The sequence below is a fragment of the Hemitrygon akajei genome, chromosome 11, assembly GCF_048418815.1.
Source record: "Hemitrygon akajei chromosome 11, sHemAka1.3, whole genome shotgun sequence".
In the NCBI taxonomy this organism is placed as follows: domain Eukaryota; kingdom Metazoa; phylum Chordata; class Chondrichthyes; order Myliobatiformes; family Dasyatidae; genus Hemitrygon; species Hemitrygon akajei.
The window spans coordinates 154,078,964-154,092,473 of NC_133134.1; the positions used below are offsets into that span (position 1 = coordinate 154,078,964).

A 13,510-nucleotide genomic window follows, 5' to 3' on the forward strand; every position below is an offset into this window, starting at 1 on the left:
TTTGCAGGTTACACTCAACCGAGGTTTGGTTTTGGGGATGAAATCTCATGGTTTAAAAAAAAAACTTTCCTGAGCTTCCTGCAAAGACCTTTAATTCCAGATCATTCATACATCCCGTCAGGGACTTTGCCTGCGGGTACACTTCAATGCCCTTTGAGGTGCCAAGACCAATGCTATATTTTCCGCCTCACTTTGCTTTCCTGTTTCAATATTAAACACAGAGTGATTTGTTAGATAAAATAACGACAATGGGGTTGAAACTACTCTTCCTTGTCTTGTCGCCACTAGGGCTGGGCTAAGCCAAGCAGAGCTGAGAGTATTGATCTCTCTGAGTTGGCAAGGCTGGCCATCCTGCTGGCTCTCCCATCACAGCGGTTTCCGCGCTCTTCCGCGAACCTTTTGTTTATTTCCAATGTACTGCCTCCGGGTGTCATAACCGGAATTAGCAGGGATGTTATGCTGTGATATTCCAAATGGTCTCGAATACAAAATTAAGGACGTTTGGCTAAGACTAAAGAAATTAAATCATTAGATCATGAAAAGCCATGACTGAGGAGATGTTGAACTGTTTCTAAAAGGAATTAAATCAAATAAGATCATGAAAAGCCATGACTGAGGAGATGTTGAACTGTTTTCTGTGAGTGGGAGAACCTCAAGCAAACCAACAGATACTCAAGGGGTGGTCACTTAAAACTGAAATTAATTTAAGGATTTTTTTTTGCAGAGGATAGAATATCTCCGGATTCTTTGCCCGAGGGGCTGGATTTTTATGGGGGCATTTACCGAGAAAGTAGGTTTTTCTCTTGAAATGCCAGAGGATCGGTTTGATTAGTTTATTATTATTGCCTCATGTACCAGGTACAGTAACAATTTGTTTTGTATGCTGTCCATACATATTGTCTCCTTAGGGTTGGTAGTGGGGATAAGCTTCCACTACAGATTAAATGCTCCCAATGGTGTTCGTCTCCAACAGCCCAACTCCTGGCCTTTTTGTGTGGCGCTAAGCCTGGCGAAACCGTTTCTACTGACAAGAGGGGGCAAAGTCGGATTACTGGCGCCTTAAAACCAGTCGCTTCAGGCAGATAGGGCTCGTCAGCCCCGGTTGGCAGCTCATCTAGGAGCAGGAAAACTCTGATCTCAAACTTCTGCTGCCTCACCGCTTTGCCCATTCATGGGGAAGGCTTCGGGAGTAAACCCCGAGGAAAAGTCTGGATCTGGAGCCCCTAAAGCAGTCCTACGTTGAGTTCAACACTGACTGGCAACTCCTGCGACGTCGCTGGTGCCAAACTGTATCAGACTCTGCCGTTCCTTTGGATTCATCAACTGCGAGGAGAGGGGGAAACTGCTACACAGACATCAGCTTGATCGCACTGCCCTGACTTACATATCACATCGACAGCTGGGACGCAACATTAATGGTCGACCAGGACCAACCGTGGGCCTCGCTATACAGATGAGTTAACAACATCAGTCAGGCTCTGTTATAGGAGCCAAACTGGACACACTGGAGACTGTGGTAGAACAAAGGACCTTGTGGAAAATCCTGGCAATTCTGGACAATGTTTCTCACCCTCTGCATGCCAGAACAGAGGAGCACTTTTAGTAACAGACTAAGACAACGGTGATGCTCCAAAGAGCTACTATATGAGGTCTTTCTTACCCTCAGCCATTAGGCTCCATAATGAGTCAACCTACAGCTGGGGAAGTGATGATCCCCCTCCCGTTAGACTGTCTGTGGTAACTTATTATTTTTATTATTTCTACTTCTCTTCCAATATTTATATCTGTGCATCTGTACTGTAGTTTCCTTCGGGATCAATAAAGTATCTATCTGTTTTAAGTGCATCGAGATAGTAGAAGGGAATAACAACAGAATGCAGAATATAGAGTCACAGTTACACTTTAGGAAACTTGTGGTACAGGTCGTGACGAGGTAGATTGTGAGGTCTCCTGCACGCTGTAAGAACGGCAGACCGCTAATAGATTTAAAGACAAGCGGAATCAGTACAGAACAGAATGGAGCCGATCAACCATGGTCATATTGGATGGCGGACAGGTTTAGGAGGCTTATCTCCTCCTCCTGTTTATTTTGGTCTTATGAGATTGTTTAGGACTTCGGCCGGACATCATTTGGTCTCCCTCTGTTAAGTAGAAAATGCTCGGTAGTCACCACACCACAGTTTCACTGGATTGAAGAAAAGTCACGTAAGTTTACCTACGCACGCTGGGGTTTAGGAGAATGACCACGGATGGATGCGATGAACGCCCAGAAGTTGCCTCTTTCAGTGGAAGAGCTGGAAACTCGGTGGGCAAAGCCACGGCTGGACTAGTTGGGAGATGAGAAGTTACTACGGAATTCTTCTCAAGGGGCAGCAGATGCTCGGTGGTAGGGAGAATACCCGAGGCTGAGATCGATAGGAATTTTTTTTTTCATAGTTTGGTTATGTACAACCAAAGCAAATAGTTTAATGCACATTTACAAATATTCTGTTAAAATTCAGAACTACTGCAAAACTACTGCAGCATCTGGAAATGTCAAAAACAAAATCTATGAATACTTAGCAGGTTAAGTAGAGTCTGTGAAGGGAGAACAAAATTAGGAGATCTGGGCAGGGGAAGTAGATTTACAGGAGCCCAGCGAATGGTGCAGCACGCTTGAGGGATTGTACACCTCCAGCGCCCCTCCCGCACTTTAGTTTCTTACAGTAACTTGCATCCCGTCCTCGCTACAACCTGCAGGCCGATTGCCGGTAAAATTTGAGGTGACGATCGGAATTAATTTGTGTTTCACTTAGGCAAACGGACGCGGACAGACGAATTGTGCGTGTTTCCCCAAGAGGTAAGGCCGGCCTTTGTCGCCCTCTCGTGGTCACGATGTATAGCTGCACAAACACTCTTAAACTGTTCCTTGCAGTTTCTCTCATCTTTCCAGTTCAACTCTTTGCCACGTCGACTGGCGACGCAGAATCCCCCGCTCCAAGAGGTTCGCATTCAACGAAATGTAACGGTATCAATTTCCTGTTTTCGTCGAAAGTAGTCTCGCGGCTCTTATTTTGTGTTGAGCGGGGTCAAAAGTGGACAGATTTGCGGAAAATATCGTTTATGTTTTAGTCCATGTAACTAATCAAACATTGAAGGAGATAGGGAAATTTTTTTGGAAATGCCTTTAGGCCACAAATATTAAACAACGGAACACGTTAAGTTAAGAAGATCATAGATTTCGTTTTACTAGACGCTGACAATAGAGATTTTTGTCTTAATACAATATTCTTGAAGTTCTGACTCGTATTTTATTCCGAAAATTTAGTTATAAACTTTAGTAAATAAAACTAAATAGAAACGTTGTTGCTTTGGCATCCTGGAAGAAAAATGTTAAAAGTTCAAATTCGCATCTGTAATGTACGAAATAAGAATATCGCCACTGTTTACTCAGTGGGAAGGTTGAGATTAGAATGCCGTTTGGGCCAAAAGCAGCAACTGTACAAATACGATAAAGCTTTGCGAATGGTTACAATCTGTTTGAAGTATGTGGTATCCCTGATGCCAGTTGCTTTTGGTGTTCGAATTTGTTTTGTACAATGGATGGACATTCAACAAGAAACATCATGCACGCAGGGTATAAGAAGCAGAAACGATTCTGCAGATGCTGGAAATCCAGAGCAACACACACAAAATGCTGGAAAAATTCGGCAGGTCCGGCAGCATCTATGGAGAGTGGACGTTTCTGGCTGAGACCCTTCATCAGGACCGCAAGGGAAGGGGGAAGAAGCCAGAGTAAGGTGGGGGAGGGTGTGAGAGGGAGGGGTACAAGCTGGCAGGTGAGGGGGAAGGTAGGTGGGTCGGAGAGTGGGGGGATTGAAGTAAGAAGCTGGGAGGTGATGGGTGGAAAAGGTAAGGGCTGAATGTACACAGGAGCAGACCACTTCTGATATCTCACCAGTGTTAACTCCACATCAAGTCTTTCTGGATTTTCCCCCTGGTCCGGTTACCCAATCATTTTGATGAATCACATTTGCAACTCCCTCTCATGTACTGACCGACGGTCTTCCTTAGGTATGAGCCCAGCCAGCAAGCGCAAATGAGCTGGTGAACCAAGAAAAGTGTCAAACTCAGGCTTGTTAGTTAGGAAGGTTCAATCGTTAGGTATTAATATTGAAGTAGTAAAATGGATTCAACAGTGGCTGGATGGGAGATGCCAGAGAGTAGTGGTGGATAACTGTTTGTCAGGTTGGAGGCCGGTGACTAGTGGTGTGCCTCAGGGATCTGTACTGGGTCCAATGTTGTTTGTCATATACATTAATGATCTGGATGATGGGGTGGTAAATTGGATTAGTAAATATGCAGATGATACTGAGATAGGTGGTGTTGTGGACAATGAAGTAGGTTTTCAAAGCTTGCAGAGAGATTTAGGCCAGTTAGAAGAGTGGGCTGAAAGATGGCAGATGGAGTTTAATGCTGATAAGTGTGAGGTGCTACATTTTGGTAGGAATAATCCAACTAGGACATACATGGTAAATGGTAAGGCATTGAAGAATGCAGTAGAACAGAGTGATCTAGGAATAATGGTGCATATTTCCCTGAAGGTGGAATCTCGTGTGGATAAGGTGGTGAAGAAAGCTTTTGGTATGCTGGCCTTTATAAATCAGAGCATTGAGTATAGGAGTTGGGATGTAATGTTAAAATTGTACAAGGCATTGGTGAGGCCAAATTTGGAGTATTGTGTACAGTTCTGGTCATCGAATTATAGGAAAGATGTCAACAAAATAGAGAGAGCACAGAGAAGATTTACTAGAATGTTACCTGGGTTTCAGCCCCTAAGTTACAGAGAAAGATTGAACAAGTTAGGTCTTTATTCTTTGGAGTGTAGAAGGTTGAGGGGGGACTTGACAGAGGTATTTAAAATTATGAGGGGATAGATAGAGTTGACGTGGATAGGCTTTTTCCATTGAGAGTAGGGGAGATTCAAACAAGAGGACCTGAGTTAAGAGTTAAGGGGCAAAAGTTTAGGGGTAACACAAGGGGGAATTTCTTTACTCAGAGAGTGGTAGCTGTGTGGAATGAGCTTCCAGTAGAAGTGGTAGAGGCAGGTTTGATTTTGTCATTTAAAAAAAAATTGGGTGGGTATATGGACAGGAAAGGAATGGAGGGTTATGGGCTGAGTGCAGGTCAGTGGGACTAGGTGAGAGTAAGCGATTGGCATGGACTAGAAGGGCCGAGATGGCCTGTTTCTGTGCTGTAATTGTTATATGGTTATGGTAATGAGGAGGTGCCACCTTTAAGTATGACGTGGAGTTTAACTACCGTAACTATGTGTTTCAGAGTGATCCATTGTCAGTCTGCAGAATTGGATACAGTGGGTTACCAGGAGCAGAAATACTCAATTATTATTTTAATTTGGTGGAGAATTTCCTGAGGTAGCAAAGACAAAGTAAATTTATTCAAGTATGAGCACATGTTGGCCACTTTGTTAGTATTAGAGGTATATACAGTGTGTTCGTGGTCTTCTGCTGCTGTAGTCCATCCACTTCAAGGTTTGACCTGCAGTGTATTCGGAGATGCTCTTCTGCACACCACAGTTGTAAAGTGTGGTTATATGAGTTACTGTCACTTTCCTGTCAGTTTGATCCAGTCTGGCCATTCTCCTCTGACCTCTCTTATTAACAAGACGTGTTCGCCAACAGAACTGCCATTCACAGGATGTGTCTTTAGCTTTTTGTACCATTCTCTGAAAGCTCTAGAGACTGGTGTGTGTGAAACTCCCAGGAGATCAGCAGTTTCTGAGATACTCAAACCACCCCATCTGGCACCAACAATCATTCTGCAGTCAAAGTTACTTACATCACATTTCTTCCCCATTCTGATATTTGGCCTAACAACAACTGAACCTCTTGACCATGTCTGCATGCTCTTATGTGTCAAGTTGCTGCCACGTGATTGGATATTTACATTGACGAGCAGGTGTGCAGATTTACCCATAAAGTGGTCACTGAGTATGTCACCATATACCACTTTCAGATTCATTTTCTGGCAGATACTTTCAAGAAGGTAAAGTAATACTACAGAATTTACATAAATAAAGCCTGACTAATGTGCCTAAAGAAGACAAATATGCAAATTAAAAGAATTCTGAGAACATGATCCCTTGAAAACAAGCCTGTAGGCTGTGGAATCAGATCAGAGTCAAAGTGAGTGAAGTTGATTGGACAGTGCCAGAAATGAGTGGGAAGATTAGATCATGTGCACAATTAAATCATGGTTATATTACCCTACTCCCTGCATATTATTGTGATTGCACTGACTATGTAGTCAGCATTAAGCCCACTGTTTGTTGTCCTTGTGCTAATCCTTTGGGCTTAGTTCTATGTGAATTCATAAATGCCTCTGTGTGCTGAGCAGTATCTGTGGGAGGGAGGGAGTTCTCGTTATTTCAGGTCTAAACCCTGCATCAGGACATTCTTTTCCTCCCGCAGGTGTTGCTCAACCCACTGAGCTCCCCCAGCACGTTGTTTATTCCACCATCTGCAGTGTCCTGTGTCTTCCCTGACCGTGAGTGCATCTGCTGTAGATTAGTGCACTGCCTTTAATTTCAGTCGTTCCAGGGGAGGTTGCTGGGAGAAAGGGTGGAACGCAGAAGGAAGTGGGTGCTCTTATCTTCTGATGGAGTTCTGGATCTTTTGGGGGAGGGGGCAACATTCAGAGGACAGAGGACCATCGTCGAGCCACAGTGGGAGGTTGTTGGTCAACACCGGGAGTGAGGTGATCATTACCTGGATGAAGTGCCTCAAAAACAAATTGATTACCTCACAGGCAGCGTCAAGGTCAGTGACTTCCTTGTCAAATTCACGTCTGTGCTACATGCAGTGCACGCCTGTCCCAATTGCTGTCAGTCACACCTGCTATCTAACATTCATAGTCTTTATCATAATCTCATCACTATTTCAAACCACAGCCCAGCACACTGTCAGATATTCAGCCATGACTGGGACATCCTGCAGGAAAATGGCAATGCTTTCTTGTGGAGGGCAAAATATGGGGCAACTGATTACAATAGCCACAGATAGACAAGAGACAATTATGTGTCCATTAGCTCAACAGTCCAGTATCATATCTCTCATATTTTTACAGTGTAGAAGGAAGATGTTTCGCTGTCATTCCCATATAAAACCATTTCCCCACATCTTCCTGCAACAGACTCTTTCTCCGCTTGATCTACCTACCACTCACTAACACGATGAGGACATACACTGTATCCAGATATCTTGCCACTTCGGAGTTCAAAGTTTAAAGTACATACATTCCCCACATATTACCTTTAGATTCATTTTCTTGCAGGCATTTACAGGAAAATAAAGAAATACAACAGAATTTATGGAAAACTATAAGTAAAGGACTGACAAACAACCAATGTGCAAAAGAAGACAAATTATGCAAATAATAACAGAAAGTAAATAAACAATACAGGTTGTAGACTATTGGTTGACTATAAGTGAGTCTATAGGTTGGGGATAATGGAGACTAAAAAATTGCACATGGTGGAATACTGAAGCTGCAATATTTCATATGTTGCGTTCAAAGTTCACTGTAAACTGATTATCAGAGTACATATATGTCACCGTATACAACGTTGAGTTCTGTTTTCTCACGGGCGCTCCCAGTAAATCCAACAGCCATAATAGAGTCAATGAAAGACCATACCCAACAGGGCGAACAAACAACCAGGGTGCAAAATACAACAAACTGTGGAAATTTAAAAAAAGAAAAACAGATAGTAATGATAAATAAGCAATAAACATCGAGAACATGAGATGAAGAGCCCGTGAGAGTGAGTCCATAGGTTGTGGGAACAATTCCGTGATGGGGCGAGAGAAGTTACCCCCTCAGGTTGAAGAGCCCAATGTTTGAGGGGCAGTAAGTGTTCCTGAGCCTGGTGTGTGAGTCCTGGGGCTCCTGTACCTCTCCCCGGTGGCAGTAGCGCGAAGGGCGCTCTTTAATGGAGCTGGATAGATCCTACACTGAGCGATGGAGCCTGGTAAATCTCTCGCTCACCCCTGCCATTAGATTCCGACTGCCACAGTGACAAAGGTGTCTTGGTTAACGTGAAGAAAGAAAGAAAGAGGGAAAACGATTTGAGGAAAAACGATTTGAGGATAAACAACATTCCCCTGTGCAGTTTGATTGTTCTCCAGATTCCAGCATCTGCTGTATTTTATGTCTCTTGCCCACCACTGTGTCATAGAGTCATAGAACACTACAGCACAGAAACAGGCCCTTTGGCCCATCTAGTTTGTGCCAAACTATTAATCTGCCTAGTCCCATTGACCTGCACCCAGACTATAAACCTCCACACCCCTCCCATCCACATACTCATCCAAATTTCTCTTAAATGTTGAAGTCAAACCCACATCCACCGCTGGCAGCTCGTTCCACGCTCTCACTGCGCTCTGAGCGAAGCTCACCATCACGACCCCCTTAAGCATTTTATCTTTTACTCTTAACATGACCAGTTCTCGTCTCACCTGATCTCAGTGGGAAAAAGCTTGCTTGCGTTTACCCTCATAATTTTGTATATTTTTGTATAATTTTTTAGCTGCTGAACCTCTTTGGATTTGCTTAAAGTGCTGTTGCCGAAACCCTTTCCTAGCAGCATTTTTTCCTAGCACAGGCTGATGAAAAATGCTCAGGTTGAACCTCTGCCTTGCCTGCTGGCTGATGAGGGAGTGTATGGGAGTGGGATAGATCTGATGGCTGAGTGGTGTCATAACCACACCCTTGGACTCAAGGAACTGATTGTGGACTTTGATGTCTTTGGTATGCTGGAGGAAACTGGAGCACCCAGAGGAAATCCACATGGTCGCTGGGAAATCTGTGCAACCTCATCAAAAACGGCACCTTGGACCAGTTAGGAACTTGAGCTGCTGGGATTATGCAGCGGTAGCACCACAATTTGCAGCACTCTGCCTCTCTAGGTTGGTTCAGCTGCCTCGGAATTTGTGACCAGGATTAGCAGAGGTCATTGAAGGTTCTGATAAAGTTCCCATCAAATCTCTTGCTATTCACTCCACTTATCCTGCTGTCTCTTCTGAAGGTTGGTGATGGTTTGAGGATGTGTCTCCTAGTTGTGTGTACTTCTGGTCACCTAGTAATAGAAAGAATGTCATTTATCTGGAAAGGGTTTGGTGCAGAAAAAGAATTCACAAGGACATTATCGGATCTGAGTTATAGGGAGGGATTGTACAGGCTGGGGCTTTTTGCCGATGGAGTGTAGGAGGCTGAGAGGTGACCTTATAGAGGTGTTATGAAATCCATGAGGGGTGTAGGTGAGGCAAATTGTCTTTTCCAATTGAATTTATTTAAATCTTACATCTGTCCCGCAACATGAGGGAGTAAAAACCTTTGTGTTATGACTCAGTTGCAATGTACAGACATGTGAATTTGTAAGTCTATTGGCTTGTAGAAAGAAGCTGTCCTGTACCCTGTTGGTCCTGGTTTTAATGCTGCAGCACCGTTTGCCCGGGTAGAGACAGCTGGAACAGTTTATGATTGGGGTGACTGGTGTCTCCAATGACCTTCCAGGCCTTCTTTATGCACCTGCTGCTGTAAATGTCCTCAATGGGGAGAAGTTCACACCTACAGATGTGCTGGGCTGTTCCAGGGTTGGGCAGTTTAAAGCTAGAGGAAGAAGCTTTAAAATGAAGGGGAAAAATTAACAGGAGACTTGAGGGGCAACCTTTTCATATGAGGGATTGTTGTTATGTGGAATGAGCTGCCGGAGGAAACTGTAGATCTGGGTACAATTACAATATTGAAAAGATCATCAAAATCAGGTTTAGTATCACTGGCATATGTCGTGAAATTCGTTGTTATGCAGCAACAGTACAGTGCAATATATAATAACGAAAACAGTAAATTACTATATGTAATTCAAAAAGAGAGAGAGAAAAAGTGAGGTAGTGTTCATGGGTTCAATGTCCATTCAGAAATCGGATGACGGGGGGGGGGGGGGGGGCGAAGAAGCTGTTCCTGAATCATTGAGTGTGTTTCTTCTGGCTCCCGTACCTTTTTCTTGATGGTAGCTATGAGAAGAGGGCATGTCCTGGGTGATAGGGGTCCGTAATGATGGATGCTGCCATTCTGAGGCATTGCTCCTTGAAGATGACCTGGATACTATGCAGGCTAGCGCTTAAGATGGAGCTGGCTAATTTTACAACTCTCTGCAGCTTACTTCGATCCTGTACAGTAACTCCTGCCCACGTACCAGACGGTGATGCAGCTAGTTAGACGTTCTCCACAGTACATCGGTAGATCTGCAGAAACTTGTGATTAAGTTTGGTGGCATACCAGATCTCCTCAAACTCCTAACAAAACATAGCCATTGTCATGCCATATTTGTAACTGCATCGCTATGTTGTGCCCAGGATAGATCCTCAGAGGTGTTAACACCCAGGAACTTGAAACTGCTCACCCTTTTCACTCCTGATCCTTTAATGAAGACTGGCGTGTGTTCCCTCATCCTACCCCTTCTGAAGTCCCCAAACAATTCCTTGGTCTTACTGACGTTGTGTCCAAGGTCGTTGCTGTGACACCACTCAGCCAGCTGATCCTTCTCACTCCTGTATGCCCTCAAATTGAAAAGAGATGTGGACAGGCTTGTGCGTAGCAAAAATTTAGAGGGAAATGGGTCAACTGTAGGAAAATGGTGCTGGTCAGGCAATTTGGTTGGCATAGCTGAGTTCGGCTGAAATGGCAGTTTGCATTCTGTGAAACTTGGAGTCTATTCAATCGACCAAAGATGCTACATAAAAACAGCTGTGGCACAAGGAGGGTTCCAAGTTTTCCTCAAATTGTTTCCTCTCTTTCTTTCCTCACATTAATCAATACACTTCTGTTTCTCCAGCAGAGAATGAGCCAGAGATTTATCAAGCTCCATTACTCATTGTAGGATCTAGCCTACCTCCAACACTCAACCCATAAGACCATAAGACGTAGGGGCAGAATTTAGCCATTTGGAACATCAAGTCTGCTCCACATTTTGATCGTGGCTGATTTACAGTACTTTGCCAAAGTCTTAGACACATGCAGGGGTGTCAAACTCATTTTAGGTCACGGGCCGGATTGAGCAAAATGCAGCTTCATGTGGGCCGGATCAGTCGGACGCGTGCGAACGCAGCTTTCGTTGCCTCCGTTTTTTCAGCCTGCTCTCATGTGTCTCAGTCTCTGCTATAACTACAAAGTGTTTCACTTTACAAATTCTGTTTCTTATGAAGAAGACTGCCGAATAAACACTAAAAACCCTGAAAACCTGGTACCTGAATAAACTCAGCATTAGCCATATCATACGCCATAGGCGCTTCGATTACTGGGGCCAGCTTTAATAGTAATTAGATATTATCTCGCGGACCAAAGATAATTCCACCGCGGGCCGGATTTGGCCCGCGGGCCTTGAGTTTGACATATATGAGTTACGGTGTCTAAGATTTTTGCATAGTACAGAAGTAATTTTATGTATTGAACTGTACTGCTGCCACAGAAAAAAAAAACAGATTTCCTGATATATGTGAGTGATGGTAAACCTGATACTGATATTTGTCTCTATTGTGGACTGAGAGTGGGAAGGGAGCAGGAAGACAGGAATCATGGATGGGAAAAGGGGAAGGGAGCAGGGAGCACCAGAGGGACGTTCTGTAATGATTAATAAATCAATTGTTTGGAATCAAATGACCTTGCCTGGTGCGTCAGGGCTGGGTGTGTCTGGACCTGTGCCACCCCCTGCCCCTGGCACTCCTTCTCTGTCACCTGGCTTCACCCTCACCATTCTCAACATCGTTTGCTCCCACCAGATTTACAAACTCGCTCTCCACTCTCATGTTGACAAATACAGCCTAGTTCTCTCTCTCTCTCTCTCTCTCTCTCTCTCTCCCCCTCTCTCCCTCTCTCCCTCTCTCCCTCTCTCCCTCCCTCCCTCCCTCCCTCTCTCTTCCTAGTTACAGTTGCAGGATCGCACCGTGCGAGATTTTCTAGCCTTTATTACCCCACAGTGTGAGATACTACAGCTTCAGTCTCACACCATGAGATATTTTTTCATCTTTTGTCTCCTACCGCGAGAACATCCAGACTCGATTCCTACTGTTTGAGATCCTCAGGGCTCCTAATTTCCCTTCTGACATGTGTATTATTTCTCATACGTGAAATTTGTGAGAACAGTGATGCTGAGTTGCACGTTAACAATAACTCTAAAATATGAATCCAGGGCTGCATGTCTAACTAACATCAACATGTTTAGTTAACCTCCAAGGGATTTGCTGTCAAGTGCAGATAAAATCAGTATTGATGACTGATCATTAATAGATATTTTCTCTTTAAAATGAAATGACTAAATAAATCAAACTTTACTCTGGATTGGTCCATGTGTCTTGCTTCTGGTTTCTATGGAAACTGTACCCTTGGCATCCAGCAAAGGCAGGTGAGGTTGGGCACTTTGATGTTCTGATGTGTACTGATCCCATTGCCAATAATGAACTTCACGCAGATCACATTGCTTTCATAATTTGCTGTGCTACCGCTTGTCCTCAGTAGGTCTTAATGAAACACTGATTAATGAAAGCATTGGTTGCCTCGGTGACAAATCTCTTTGATATTCCTCAAGTGATTTTCTAGTGGTTCCCATTATGTCACTTGCCAATCTTCATTCTTTTTTCCTGCTGGCATTAAATGTTCAGATAACAGAGATGAATAAGAATAGTCTCTAAATTGGAGTCATAGAATCATAGAGAAGTACAGCACAGTAACAGGCCCTTCAGCCCATCTAGTCTATGCAGGGCCATTTATACTACCTACTCCCATCGACTTGCACCAGTACCATAGCCCTCCACTATCTGAACCTTCCTTAAACGATGAAATCGAGCTCGCAGAGACAACTTGCACTGGCTGCTTGTTCCACACTCTCACGACCTTCTGAGTGAAGAAGTTTCCCCTCGTCTTCCCCTTGAACTTTTCACCTTTCACCCTCAACCCATGACCTCTGTTTGTAGTCCCACCCAACCCCAGTGGAAAAAGCCTGCTTGCATTTACCCCATCTATGCCCCCCATAATTTTGCACACCTCCATCAAATCTCCCCTCAGCATTCTAAGTTCCAAGGAATAAAGTCCACTGAACAGGACAATTTTAAGTACTAATGATGAAAAGGCACTCAAGCACAGTAGTGTAATGGTTAGCTCAAGACTTTCCAGAGCCAGTTGTAAGATCAGGGCTCCAATTCTTGTCGCTGTCTGTAAGGAGTTCGCATGTTCTCACCGTGACCGCGGGGGTTTCCTCTGGGTGCTCTGGTTTCCTCCCGCAGTCCAAAGACGTACAGTTAGGGCTAGTGAGTTGTGGGCATGATAGGTTGGCACTGGAAGTGTGGCAACATTTGCAGGGTGCCCAGCTTAATCCTCGCTGCAAAACAATATATTTCACTGCCTGTTTCAATGTGCATGTGATAAATAAATTAATCTTTAATCTGTTTCTCTTTCC

General features: G+C 44.1%; 1 protein-coding gene across 3 annotated transcripts in view; it reads left to right on the forward strand.

The window, feature by feature from the left end:
* Nucleotides 1-2,927: 2,927 nt before the first annotated feature.
* slc2a10 (solute carrier family 2 member 10) overlaps nucleotides 2,928-13,510 on the forward strand; it is a 39,919-nt gene continuing 29,336 nt past the window's right edge. Inside the window, exon 1 of one of the 3 annotated variants that reach the window (XM_073061985.1) lies at nucleotides 2,928-3,001. The gene's annotated coding sequence lies outside the window, so the exon portion shown is untranslated. Of the gene's footprint in view, nucleotides 3,008-13,510 lie in introns of all 3 variants that reach the window. The other 2 variants (XM_073061984.1, XM_073061986.1) reach the window with 2 other exon arrangements.